At 44.7% G+C, this 13,951-nt stretch overlaps 1 protein-coding gene across 1 annotated transcript in view; it reads right to left on the bottom strand.

Annotated features, from left to right (window-relative positions):
* LOC149123262 (uncharacterized) overlaps window positions 1-1,697 on the bottom strand; it is a 56,887-nt gene extending 55,190 nt beyond the window's left edge. Inside the window, exon 1 of the mRNA XM_070054819.2 lies at window positions 1,367-1,697. The gene's annotated coding sequence lies outside the window, so the exon portion shown is untranslated. The remainder of the gene's footprint in view (window positions 1-1,366) is intronic.
* Between the last annotated feature and the right edge of the window lie 12,254 nt (window positions 1,698-13,951).

Here is a 13,951-nt window from a genome sequence, read left to right as displayed (position 1 = left end):
ACTGTGTATAGTAAAAGTATAGTATACTATCTCTGTGGGGGGAGGGGAGCATATTTTCTCTTTTCTTCCTTACCCCTCCTCACATTAACACCTTGTATAAAGGCTTCCATAGACCACAGTCATTATGAAAATCTGTCATTAATATCCTCCCATGTTGAAAATGGCATGGGGTTAAACACAGAACTCAGAATAAGAAAAGTAATTTGAAGCTGGTGTGTGGCTGAGCAGGTAAAACCATAAGGGTGCTGGTTCGAGACCTGGCTGCTCCACTCTCTGCTATGGCCTGGGAAAACAGTGGAAGATGGCCCAAATGCTTGGTCCCCTGCATCTGTGTGGGAGACTTGGAAGAATTTCCTGGCTCCTGACTTCCATGCAGTTCTGGCCATTGTGACCATCTGGGGAGTGAACCAGCAGATGGGAGACCTCTCTATCTCTCTGTGCCTTTGCCTCTCTGTAACTCTGCCTTTCAAATAAATAAATAAATAAATTAAAAAGTAACTGACCCTCTTAATTAAAACCATATGGACTGTAAGATAATCAGCTTGGTGGAGCATTGAGTCACTTTAAAGAACTAGAAGAGAAAAATTGCTACTTTTCTGTATTTATGTCTTCATAGCTCTCCATTTTATGAAAATCCATATTAAAGTAGCTCATTATTAACTCACACGGTAGACTTGCATTAATTTCAGTTCACTTCTCACTTTGCAAAGGGATTAGCAGCAGGTAATAATAGTTGACATCCCTAATAACATAAGAAAAAAGGGTTGAAGACAGAAATCGAAAAGCAGGAAAATAAATCAGCTACATTTCCATGGCCTCAAGCTCCAGATTGAAAAAGAGTCTGTTAATTAAACACGGAGGAGACATCAATCTACTAAGCTACTGCACAAGCTTCACATTGCCGCTGGGAAATACAGCCAAACTCATAGCGCCCTGGCTGTCAGATGTGTCCACAGGGTCCAGCCTGGGGGCCACTGGGCCCCACCCAGCTGGAACAACCATGGGGTATTGCTGGAAGCCCAGCCAGAAGGCATTCTCTGACCCACCCTAAATGAGAACTGGGCTAATTTAAATCTAGGGAATGGGACTCCTTCCTTTGCCATGCTCTCAACTGCCCTGCTTGTGCCGTTCCTCGTCCAGTGTACTGTAAGGAGAATTTGAGCGAGGCAGCCCGTGGGACTGGCCGTGCATCGGGAGACTGGGAAGCGGCGGTGGGAGACACAACACCTGGGTTCCAGCCTTGACTCTGCCAGAGGCGCTCCCAGGATCACTGAGAACCAAGTGATCAATGTCTGGGAGCCGCTACCCGCCATCGCACCCACCCCTCTCCCACACACGCATAGATGCCCCTTCCTGTTCTCCATACTTGCTGTGGAAACTCTCGGGAGCACGTCCCCTTTCTTCAGGACACCTGGAGAGCAAAGCGGAAAGTGTGGGACAGGAGAAGTCGCTGGAACTTGGGGCCCACGGTGGCAGATGCAGAGGCACAGAAGCAGCGGGCGGCAGGTCTGGGGTGTGTGCTCCCGAACCGCCTGCAATTGCACTTGCAGAGCAAGACTCCCCAGGGAATGTGGGAGAAGGAGCGGTGTGGCCTCTCAGGGCACACTCTGATCAGTAAATGAACTTCCTCTGTTCTCAACCCCCGGGCCACAGGGAAAGGCACGCGCATGCGTACGTTCTCCCACATGCACACGCACAGGCGCTCAGAGCACGGAAAACGTTAGAGCACCAGGTGACTCTGGGAAATGGAGTCCAGGCCAGGGCATTCCTAGATAGACTTACTGGCCCTCTCCTAGGACTTCAGTACGGGGTGGGTGGAGACAGGCTGGGAACCAGAGGGCGTTTGCTTTTGTTTCCATCCCTCCTTCCCTTCCTTCCCACCCCAGATCTCGAGGGTCAGCTGCTGTTCTTCCTTTCTTGAACAAAATCTTAAGAAGTGACAGCCACTGCTGCTGAGCCCCAAATCCCGGTTCCCTCACACACGCTGTTTCTCAGGAAAATCCCCTGCTGCTTTATTCCTGCACAGCTTCTCGCAAGTAACCCATGACAAGGATTTCAATGTAACTCTCAGCACAGGTGTACACGGCACAGTTTAACATCTAGATTTGAGAATACAATTTTTACTTGTGTCTTTTATTTGTGGTTCTTTTCAAAGTATTTTACACCACCCTCTAATTCACCAAGTACAAAAAAAAAAAAAAAAAAAAAAAAAAAAGAGAACTGGATACAGGACTAACATTGCCAAGTATCTTCTAGGGGCCAGATTAACAGAGTAAATGCCTTACTTTGTATCAATTATACCTCAGGTTAATTCTGGAGACCGTATTCTCAATTTACAAAGAGAAAGCTGAGGTGGAAAGAGATTCGAATTAAATTTGCCCATGGAAGTATGGTAAAAAAAAGTCTAGGTTAAAGGCCAAAGTGAAATATTGGTTTAAGAAATCTTTCAGGACCAGCACTGTGGCATAGTGGGCTAAGCCTCTGCCTTCAGCACCGACATTCTTTATAGGGGCTGGTTCAAGTCCCTGCTGCTCCACTTCCAATCCAGCTTTCTGCTCTAGCCTGGGAAAGCAGTAGAAGATGGCCTGAATGCCTGGGACCCTGCATCCACATCAGAGACCCAGAATTTCCTGGCTCCTGGCTTTGGATCAGCTTAACTATGGCTATTGCAGCCATTTGGGGAGTGAACAAGTGGATGGAAGACTTCTCTCTCTCTCTGCCTCTGCCTCTCTGTAACTCAGCCTTTCAAATAAATAAATCTTCTTTAAAAAAAGAAATATTTCTTTTGTCTTGGGGCTCAGTTTCTAAAACCCAAGATTTCTCATCTCTAAAATAAAAAGTGAGGGAGAGGAGGAGTATCTACAATCCTAATCTTCACTGTAGAGAAACACATAGGATTATAACTTATCTAAAAAAGAAAGGAGGTTCAAAGTTGCTATTGCTGTATGGTTATTTTTCTCAAGTTTAATATCAAGATAGTGTAAATATTATGCATTCTTAGGTATATGTGTGGTGTTTGATTTTTAAGATTTTAAGTAGAAATGTAAATGGAAGCAGGATGACATGGAGTTCTATTTTTGATTACTTCTGTCAATTATAATTCATGGGATTAGAATTGCTGGATTAGGAATGCTTAAATGGATCCATTCATTTCACTCTAATGTTTATTATGTCAGGCAATATTCTTTGTGTAGACTGCTTTTTCTTGCCAGATTGAAAATTCAGGAGGGCAAGAAACATGTTTGCTTTGACATTAAAACTCAGCATCTTGATAGTCATTCTGTTAGCTGAATGAATAAATGAGGCTATAAAAATTAAACAAATACAATTTTTGATCCCCAATAATACCTAGTTGAAGAGACAGTGAAATAGATATCTATTTGATAACAGACACAATTAGATGAATGTATAATTTGTTGCTCAGAGACAACTTTGATAATAAAAGAGATATATTAATAATGACACAGGGCTGAAATGTATAAGCAGAAACCATCCAGGGCCAAGCAGGTTAAATGTTCACCCTAGCTTTGTAAGGCATTCCATTCACTATTTAGTAAGCATTTACTGAGCATTCTTTTGTGTGGTGTGTTGAAAGAACTACCAGCAACATGATTTTCCTAGATATTGGAGCAAGAGAACCTGAGCAATCAGAAAAAGTTGGGATGAACTAAGAGGTTTTTGACACAAAGGTAAGAAAAACAAAAAGCAGAGAGGTCAATTAAAAAGTATATCAATGGTAATTTAGTAGGACCTGAACCAAGGTATGGTGGTAGTGGGAATGAAGAAGAGGCAACCGATTACAGAGAGATCCAAATGGCAGAAACAACAGGATTTCAGTGGTAGATGAAGGCAGGAGGGAACTCATGTGTAAATCTTCATTTGGATTTTATTATTTAATGGACAAGGAGTTCTCAGTACATTCATGTTCATCAGTAATAAAAGGCTACCTACAACTGACTTATAAACTTCCCCTAAATCCAAGACACAATCTCATGGGTAGCTACTATCTATAAGCCTTATGTTGATCATCAAGCCAAATATTTTTAACTGCTACAATCTACAATGGTCCTCATTATGATGCAGTTACTTAGAGACTAGAAGACATAATCCATGTGTATAAGAAAGGTCTAAATAAAAAAGTAAAATTCAGGGGCTTGCGCTGTGGCGCAGCAAGTTTGGCGCAGCAAGTTAACATCCCATATGGGCCCCTATTCGAAACCCGGCTGCTCCACTTTCAATCCAGCTCTCTGCTGTGGCCTGGGAAAGCAGTAGAGGATACTTGCTCCCCTGCACCCACATGGGAGACCTGGAGGAGGCTCCTGGCTGCTGGTTTCGAATCAGAACACCTCTGGCCATTGTGGCCAATTGGAGAGTGAACCATCAGATAGAAGAGCTCTCTCTCTCTCTCTCTCTCTGCCTCCCCTCTCTCTGTGTAACTCTGATTTTCAAATAAATAAATAAATAAATGAATAAATATTTTTTAAAAAGAGTAGTAATGGTCAATATTTATAAAAAAGTTGTTAAAAAACCCACAAAATCATATAATTCAAAGCTAAATTTGGAATACCTCGCTAATTCACAATTTATATATTCACCAACCTTAGGTAACTAAAGCACAATTAAGCAGGAAAGAAGTAAAAAAATTTCCCTAGAGAGGGGCCGGCACTATGGCATAGTGGGTAAAGCTACCACCTGCAGTGTGGCATCCCATATGGGCATCGGTTCAAGTCCTGGCTGCTCCACTTCTGATCCAGCTCTCTGCTATGGCCTGGGAAAGCAGTAGAAGATGGCCCAAGGCCTTGGGCTCCCGCACCCATGTGGGAGACCTGGAAGTGGCTCCTGACTCCTGGCTTCAGATTGACACAGCTCTGGCCATTGCAGCCAATTGGGAATGAACCAACGGATGGAGGACCTTTCCCTCTCTTTCTTCCTCTCCTTCTCTCTCTGTGTAACTATTTCAAATCAATAAATAAATCTTTTCAAAAACAATTTCCTGGAATAGCCAAAATGCACATTATAAAGTCCAAGTAAGGTGTCTAGCCACTGGCTCACCATCCTGACTCATAAAAACTCACTCTGTCCTGGCTACTCTGATATGAGTGGATGGACACAAAGCAGAAAAGAAAACAATAGGTTTGAGCAGTGGATAAATGGAAAGGGCTCCAACAACAATGCTGCAGAGAGCTCTGTGGCTCCTAACTGAATGTGATATGCAGGCAGGCATCTCCTTAATTTCTGCCATACTCTCAGTTGTTCTAGGACCATAGAACTGAGCACAAGAATCAGAGCTTTCAAGTCCAACATCCACAATTCACTTAGTGATAGGGGAGCACTGTAGCTTTGCTTCATGAGTACAACTAATCCTCCACACTTGATATGTCATCCTGTTTGGATCCACTGGAACTGGAGAGCGTATGGGGTCAGAGGGAGTATAGGAGCAAGGTGTGTGAGGGACTCATGGTGGTGGTAGCTGTGCAGAGGAAAGGGTGGAGGAGGAGGAGAAGAGCAAGAGCCCCTAGCACTGTGGGAATGAGGAGCCGAGGATGAATGGAGACAGGGGTGACTTGTCTGCATTATGCCTGGTACTCTCCTGGGGTATAATTGATGCAACATGAATAATGTGAATATCATGATTACCCTAAAGGCAATTTCAGTCCTGGTAGATGGATGACAAGGACATAGATAATTAAAAACAATGTGACAAAAGTTGTAGGTGCACAATACAATCACCTACATCATTTGTGGATGCCATGCCCATAAGGCAGGAACCACCAGGTTAAGGTCAGATCTCAGGGCTGGCATTGTGGTGTAGAGGGTAAAGCCACCCCCAGCAGTGCCAGCATCCCATATGGGCACTGGTTCAATTCCCAGCTGCTCCACTTCTGATCCAGCTCTCTGCTGTGGACTGGGAAAGCAGATGGCACAAGCCCTTGGGCCCCTGCACCCTCATGGGAAGACCTGGAGGGATCTCCTGGCTCCTGGGTTCTAAGCGGTGCAGCTCTGCCTATTGCAGCCACCAACTGTGAAGTGAACCAGTGTATGGAAGACCTCTTCTCTCTCTGCCTCTCCTTCTATCTCTGTGTAACTCTGACTTTCAAATAAATAAATAAATCTTTTTTTTAAAAAAAGAGTCAGATCTCAGAGGTAGCAGAGCCCAGAAATGACAACATTGTATGAAATGAAAATAGGCAGATGGTAGGTAGAAGCTTGGTAACTAAAGCTGGGATCAGCACATGGATCTTGACTGGCAGGCTGTCAATTAACCTGGACTAGGCTGGGATCTCCCAACTTCTATCCTAGTGCCCATGTCTTTGCAGAGAGGCATAACCAAGGAAGAGAAAATCATCTCTGGCTTCGGCTGAGGGGACTGTGGGAGCTCCCCACATTTGAAGCCAGAATATTTTTAACCCTGAGATTCCCTCTTTCATAGGAAGGCTCTTTTCTGGCCTTGTCTTCTTAGCATAAACCTCTCAAGCCACCAGACCTCCCATAGCCCCACATCACAGGGCACATGTGAATGTGAATGGCTGAATGAACAGAATCTTGAGGTATCATGTAAATGGAAGACTCATGAATCTGTTCTCGCGTCATGGGTGTACTTGAAGGTGAGAAAACTGAGGCAGGGACTTTGGTCATGCTCAACCATAGAGTCCTCCTTACAAAGCAGAAAAAAAGAGAAAAAAAAGAAAAAAAAATCCTGTTCACACTTCAGAAGTGCCCAGCCACCCACCTCTTGAGTGCATGCTCTAACAATGACAAATCCTCTAAGACCAGAGTTGGGCAGGCACTGTCTTGACAGTGTAGAAAACATTTGGGGAGGGAAAGCCCAGCCCCTCTAGAGCCCATTGGTTAAAGGATCCATCAGAAGACTCGGAGGCTTGCCGCATCACACAGCTGCCCACAGAGAAGGATGGTCACAGATGTGCTGTGAGCTGTGGCCTCGTGGTACTGGCTGCAGCTGTTGACACATCAGAGATGACTGGTGGCAGTGGTTTGAGCTAATCCTGCCTCTGCCTGGCCAGCATTGCAGTGTGCATAGAGCGCGTCTGCTCCTGGAGTGCCTGATGAGGCCAAGGGATGTGTATAGACCTACAGTCAGAGGAAGTATGAAGCACTGGCCTCAAGGTTGGAAAGTTGCCATAGCAACAATATTTTCAGAAGGTGATGTGGCAGGGGTAGTCCTGCAAGGCAGGGTGGCCTCCTGACTACATGTCCTTCCTGTTATGCTCCTCTGAACATAGATGAGCCCGAGTTGAGTGCAACAGCCTGGGTGGGTGATGCTGAGAGACCACCAGATGAGATTCTGGCTAATGTATGCAGGTTGTGGGTCATAATGACAACCATATGTGCAATGTTGGGTGCTGTCCCATGTGTTCACTCACATGTCTGATATGAACGAGGGTCTGACAGAGGGAGAGTGGGCCATGGGATTTTCAAGAATGACCTATGAGCAAGTGAAGCAGGCTGATTTCTTACCTGGGGCTACTAGAGAAGAAGAAAGGTTTGCAGGCTAGAAAATGAGCAAAGAGACAGGAAACACAGCATCTCCTTTGCCCCTTCCCCAAGATGCACACCCAAGGTTAGCAATTGACCTCTTCTTAAATCTGAATTGGTGGTAGTAATGATGTTGGAACCTGTGAATAAAGGGCCTAATGTGGCTAATATTCTCCTTGTCTTTCCTACAAATGGCCAACAAATGATATTTGCTTAAAACAAATATAGGCATGCACATAGCTTGAGACTTGACTGAGAGTTCTTGCAAAATGTAAGTACTCCTTGCTGGCGTGAAAGATGCTAAATGTGTGGCCCCACATTGGGGATTGGGAGTTCTGTCATTAGAGCTGGATTTTGCCTTTGGTGGTGCACATCATTTTCTCTACTAGGTCTCTGACAACTCCTATGGCATTTGACTTATAGGTCACGTAGCACACATAGGCCCCTGGGCTCCTTTGTGCAACCAGCCCTCGTCTGGGAGTTGCTTATCAGCTCTCTGTTTATGAACCACAAAAGCACAGCCACAAGGCTTCCAACATGAAGAGGGGATGGAGGAAATGGGCCTGGAGCTCCTGCCACCTGCCAGCAGCCAGGCTGTGGGGTCCCTCCTGGGAGGCATAGCGCACCATGCCCTCTCAACCTCCTGCATGGGCAGAGCAGGCAGTCCCATGGGATCACCCACAGAAATCTATCCAAACTGCTTTTAAAAGATTGTGATTGGCTAAATTTTATTATAGAATTTATATCAGAAATTTCCCACCAAAGTCTGCTTTCTTCTGACTTTGTCATACACAGTGATGGAGAAAGGACAAAAATCCTTATGTCCATGTTGACCTCTCACCTACACAACAAGCAGTCCCCTGTTTCTCTGTCTTGCTAATGCAGCCTCTCCCCCCCTCCACCTTGACCAGCCTTGCCCTGCCTCAACTTTTGGACACAAGACCATGTGAAAACTCTGCTATCAGCCTGAGATCTCCCCCACTCCTCCCAAGCTGTCTCCCGCTATCTCAGCGCTCAGCCTCAGAGTTCAGCCTCAGCCCAAACCCCTCCCAGCTCACACTGTGACCTCAAAGAACCTTTAAGTCTAGCCCAAGCTCTTCTCTATCTCAGCAGCCCTGCTTTAGCTCAGACCTCCAAGCTCCTTCCCACCACTTTGTGCTATATAAAGCACGAGTCTGTAAGACAGGGGGTTCTCTCTTTGCTGTGTTTGCTGGGAACTCTCTGCCATGCATTCACCTTGGAGTGAATCAACCTTCTGAATAAACCTGGCCCGCCTGTGGCTCCATGCTCTGTCTCCTCTTTCTTGGCACACAGCTTGTCTTGTTTTGTGGACTTGTGCATGGAGAGTTAAGATTACTACCCCAATCCCCGACCATTTAAAAGCTAATTTATAAACATGGACTTGGAATGTGGCTCCATTAATGTGTGTCTGTGATCTTAGAAGTTCTTTTGGCTGCTTTTATTGGGAGGTGACTGTCAGGGAATAAACTGCTAGGAAGAGATTGATGAAATTTCCTTTGAATTCTGTGGTGCTTCACTGAAACTTGGAACACTTTGGTGCTCTAAGATTAAAAGCTCATTAACGGCCAGTGCTGCGGCTCACTAGGCTAATCCTCCACCTAGTGGCGCCGGCACACTGGGTTCTAGTCCTGGCCGGGGTGCAGGATTCTTTCCCAGTTGCCCCTCTTCCAGGCCAGCTCTCTGCTGTGGCCTGGGACGGCAGTGGAGGATGGCCCAAGTGCTTGGGCCCTGCACCCCATGGGAGACCAGGAGAAGCACCTGGCTCCTGCCTTTGGATCAGTGCGGTGCATCAGCCGTAGTGCGCCAGCCGTGGTGGCCATTGGAGTGTGAACCAATGGCAAAAGGAAGACCTTTCTCTCTGTCTCTCTCTCACTATCCACTCTGCCTGTCAAAAAAAAAAAAAAAAAAAAAAAAAAAAAACAACCTCATTAACAATTCTTGCTTAAAGATGCTAAAAATAATCAGCTATCTAGATCATGGACCTTGGATAAATGTTCTTTCCAATTTGAAATTTCTTTTCTTTTTTTTATTTGACAGGTAGAGTTATAGATAGTGAGAGAGAGATAGACAGAGAGAAAGGTCTTCCTTCTGTTGGTTCACTCCACAAATGGCCCCAATGGCCGGAGCCGCAGCAATCTGAAGCCAGGAGCCAGGTGCTTCTTCCTAGCCTCCCATGCGGGTTCAGGGGCCCAAGCACTTGGGCCATCCTCCACTGCCCTCCTGGGCCACAGCAGAACTGGACTGGAACCTGGTGCCCATAGGGGATGCCAGCACTGCAGACAGAGGATTAACCAAGTGAGCCACAGCGCTGGCCCATCCAACTTGAAATTTCTAAAGAAGACTTCACTTAAATGTTTTTAGCATTGATGTTTTCAGAAAGGAAATACAAAAAGCTACCCTTTTTCTTTGACTTTGCTGAACTTAGTAGTGGGAAGGAAGGGGAATGTGGAACCCAGTGACTGGTGATGTCTGGAGACCTAAGCTCCTAATGGCTACTCCCGTGATTTCCTACAGCTTTTAAATCTGAGTGAAATCAGGTGAGAAACTCTAGTGTGCAAGCAAAGCACTCTGCCAATCAATATGCTATCCACAGTAGAGACTAGGGTACCTGAGGAGTCAATATAGTCATTTTTCAGCATGGTGATTGCCTTAGAGCCATGAGCTTCAGCCCCCTGGGTGTAAGAAATTCCCAATTTTTGGTCCCCCAAATCCAGAGAGGATTCCATACAGTTCATGACAAGAGAAGTTTTGACCAAACATTTGAAAGCCCTTTTTGCATTCTTGATAGGATTTCTCAGGATCAAGGTTCTGAGCATTTTGACCTTGAGATTTCTAGCTGGACCCTTGGATATGTCAAAGGATATGCATCTCATCTTATAGAGGTAATAGCTACTTAGTCTCTTTGGAGTTTATATAAAGTTCTGTTATACAAAATCATGCTAAATGTTGTTATATTAACATGGATATGTTATTGATTTAAATGTCATAGAAATTATGTAAAAGTGGGCTGGCAATGTGGCATAGCAGGTGAAGCCACTGCCTGCAGTGCCAGCATCCCATATGGGCACAGGTTTGAGTCCCAGCTGCTCCACTTCTGATCCAGCTCTCTGCTATTGCCTGGGAAAGCAGTAGAAGATGCTCCACTCATCTTGCCATGAGACCTCTCTGGGACACATATATGTGAATTATCATGACATTCAACAAGTGTGTACTAGCAGGCTAGATCTAACAAATGTCCCTTTAGCAGGAGTAGGGAACATCCATAGCATAGGCCATAAAAAGCCCATGAAATTACTTGGTCTGACAGTGCTAAGGCAACTGCAAATGGGATTTGAAATTCAATAAACCTATAGCAGGCTAAATTTTTTTAAAGATTTATTTATTTATTTGAAAGGCAGAGGGAGGGAGAGAAAGCAAGAGAGAGAAAGAGATAGAGAGAGAGAGAGAGAGAGAGAGAGAGAGGTCTTCCATCCACTGTTTTACTCCCCACATGGCCACAATGGTAGGAGCTGGGCCAATCCAATGTCAGAAGCCAGGAGCTTCTTTTGGGTCTCCTGAGCAGGTGTAGAGGCCCAGGGATTTGGATCATCTTTTAACTGCTTTCCCAGACCATAGCAGAGAGCTGAGTCAGAAGTGGAGCAGCCAAGACTTGAACCAGTGACCATATGGGATGTTAGCACTTCAGGCAGTGGCTTTACCCACTACACCACAGTGTTGGCCCCCAGGCTAAATCTTACATTGATAATTTGGTATGGCCTGTGAATAATGGTATAGATATACAGATGGCCCTTGGAAGAAACGTCCTTTGCTTTAGAAACTACAGACCAGAAACAATCATGGGTGGAAACAGTTTCACAGACAAGAATCACATGCTGAATATGCAGCAGTAACTCCCCAGGAAACTTTGGAAGGAGTAGCATTGCTACAGTGTATCTTAGCACAGAATGCTAAACTCAAAGCCCTCACCCATGCCTATGTCTAAGAGAAAGTTAAGAGTCACAATTCACACTGACTTGAGTTAGGAAAGAGGGATGTTGATCGTCTGAATATTGATTAAAGACATATTTTGGGCCTTCCCTGGGTTCAAGAAAGGTGAAAAAGGTATACAGAAATCTGTGTTACCCAAACTTTCTTTGCAGCTAGTCCATATCTCTGTTCCATTCATATGAAAACTAGCTATTCATCTTTGTTCTATAGATAAGAATGGAGAGTGTGATTTTGCACATTAAACACTGGCCAAGTGTTTTCAACATGTCTTAAAATGCTATGTCTAGACCAACTCTAAGGTTTTTTTTTTAATATAAAGATTTATTCATTTACATGCAAAACTGAGTTACAGAGAGAGAGAGAGAGAGAGAGGCAAAAATATCTTCCACCTGCTGGTTTATTCCCCAAATGACTGCAACAGCCAGAGCTGGGCTGACCTGAAGTCAGGAGCCTGGAGTTTCTTCCGAGTCTCCCAAGTGGGTGCAGGGGCCCAAGCACTTAGGCCAACCTCTGCTGTTTTCCCAGGTATCTCAGCATGGAGATGGATCAGATGTGGAGCAGCTGAAACTTGAACCTGTGCCCATCTAGGACACAGGCTGGTGAAGCAGGTGGTGGCTTTACCCTCCACACGATAGTGCCAGCCCCATCCACACTAAGCCTGAATTCATAACTCCACTCCTGGTTTGGACTGGAAGTTTTCTGGCAGAAAGATTATTAATGTCTCTGGCTTTCATTATAGGTATAGAAATAGTAGTGTGTTCTTGGTTTCATTGATATAGAATGGTGATGCAACTGCAAGATAAAGCTGTGCAGAGGGGCTGGCACTGTGGCATAGTGGGTAAAGCTGCCACCTGCAGTGCCAGCATCCCATATGGGCACTGGTTTGAGTCTCAGCTGCTCCACTTCCAATCCAGGTCTCTGCTATGGCCTGGGAGAGCAGAGGAAGATGGCCCATGTACATGGGCCCCTGCACCTGTATGGGAGACCTGGAAGAAGCTCCAAGGCTCTTGGCTTTGAATCAGCTCAGCTTTGGCCATTGTAGCCATCTGGGGTGTGAACCAGCAGATGGAAGACCTCTCACTGCTTCTGCCTCTCTATAACTCTGCCTTTCACATAAATAAATAAATCTTTAAAAAAAATCTGTGCAGAAACTGGCAGTGCAACACTTTGGGGTGCTCTGCTATGAGCTGCTGGTGGGAAATCCACCCTTCGAGAGCGTCTCTCACACTGAGACATACAGACGCATCCTTAAGCTGGATGTGAAGTTTCCTGTAACAATGTCTTTGGGAGCCCGAGACTTCATATCCAGGCTTCTGAGATACCAGCCGTCAGAGTGGCTGCCCCTGGCCCAGATCCTGAGGCACCCCTGGGCCCAGGCCCACTCCTGGAGGGTGCTGCTTCCTTGTGCTCATCCAGCTTCCTGAATCCTGTCTGCCTCTGTCTGCATTTGTGCAGGGAGCTCTCCTGGCTCTGTTAACTCATCTATTTTTTGTTTGTTTCCTTTTTAAGATGCAAGATATAAATTAATAAAAGCTGAATTGTTTAGTACCAGCTGAAAAAAAAAATGCAGAGGATCTCAACAGCTAAACCCAAGACTAGGAACTTTATCTAAAGAAATGCCTACAGGGATGGTGTTGTGGTGTACGAGGTACAACTGCCATCTGTGACTCAGCATCCCCTATGGTGCTGATTTGAGTCACAACTGTTCCACTTCTGATCCAGCTCCCTGCTAATGGCCTTGGAAAGCAATGGAAGATGGCCCAAGTTTTTAGGCCTCTGCATCCAAGTGGGAGGAAGCTTTTGGCTCCTAGATTCAGATCAGCACAGCTCTGGTCATTGTGGCCAACTGGGGAGTGAACCAGCAGGTGGAAGACTTCTCTCTGCCTTTTCTTCTCTCTCTGTGTAACTCTTTCAAATAAATATATCTTTAAAAAAAGAGTTGTATGTATACTTATTTCAGAATATCTGACTGATCACCTAATGAAGATGTATCAAATTTATAAAATAAAAATCATCAGATTTACAATTTATACAAATTTATAAAATCCTCAGATAGAATAAATCTGGTTTATAACTGGTTGGATCACTCTAAGTGGATGGATGTTATTTCAAAATTAATAGGGAGTTTATTTTGACCAAATATTTTAAGCCCCTTTGGCATCCTTAACAGATTTCTCAGAATCAAGGTTCTAAATTTTTTCACTTTGAGATTTCCAACAGGAACCCTTGATGTGCAAAGGATATATCCTATCTTGTAGAGGTAATAGCTGATTATGCAATTTAGATTGTATGTAAAGTACTGTCATGAAATTATGCTCAATTTTAAATTATATCAATATAGATATACCATTGATATATAAATTTCCTAAAAGTTATAAAGTCTTAAAATCTGATAGTTCTGTTTTGTTGTTATCAGTCATGATGGTTATCTTGATAAAAAGGAGACCCA

The sequence above is a fragment of the Oryctolagus cuniculus genome, chromosome 12 (genome assembly GCF_051225735.1).
Source record: "Oryctolagus cuniculus isolate XC-2025 breed Fujian yellow rabbit chromosome 12, ASM5122573v1, whole genome shotgun sequence".
NCBI lineage: Eukaryota > Metazoa > Chordata > Mammalia > Lagomorpha > Leporidae > Oryctolagus > Oryctolagus cuniculus.
Note: the sequence above shows the minus strand (reverse complement) of the source record. Positions and strands in the feature narration are given on the sequence as shown.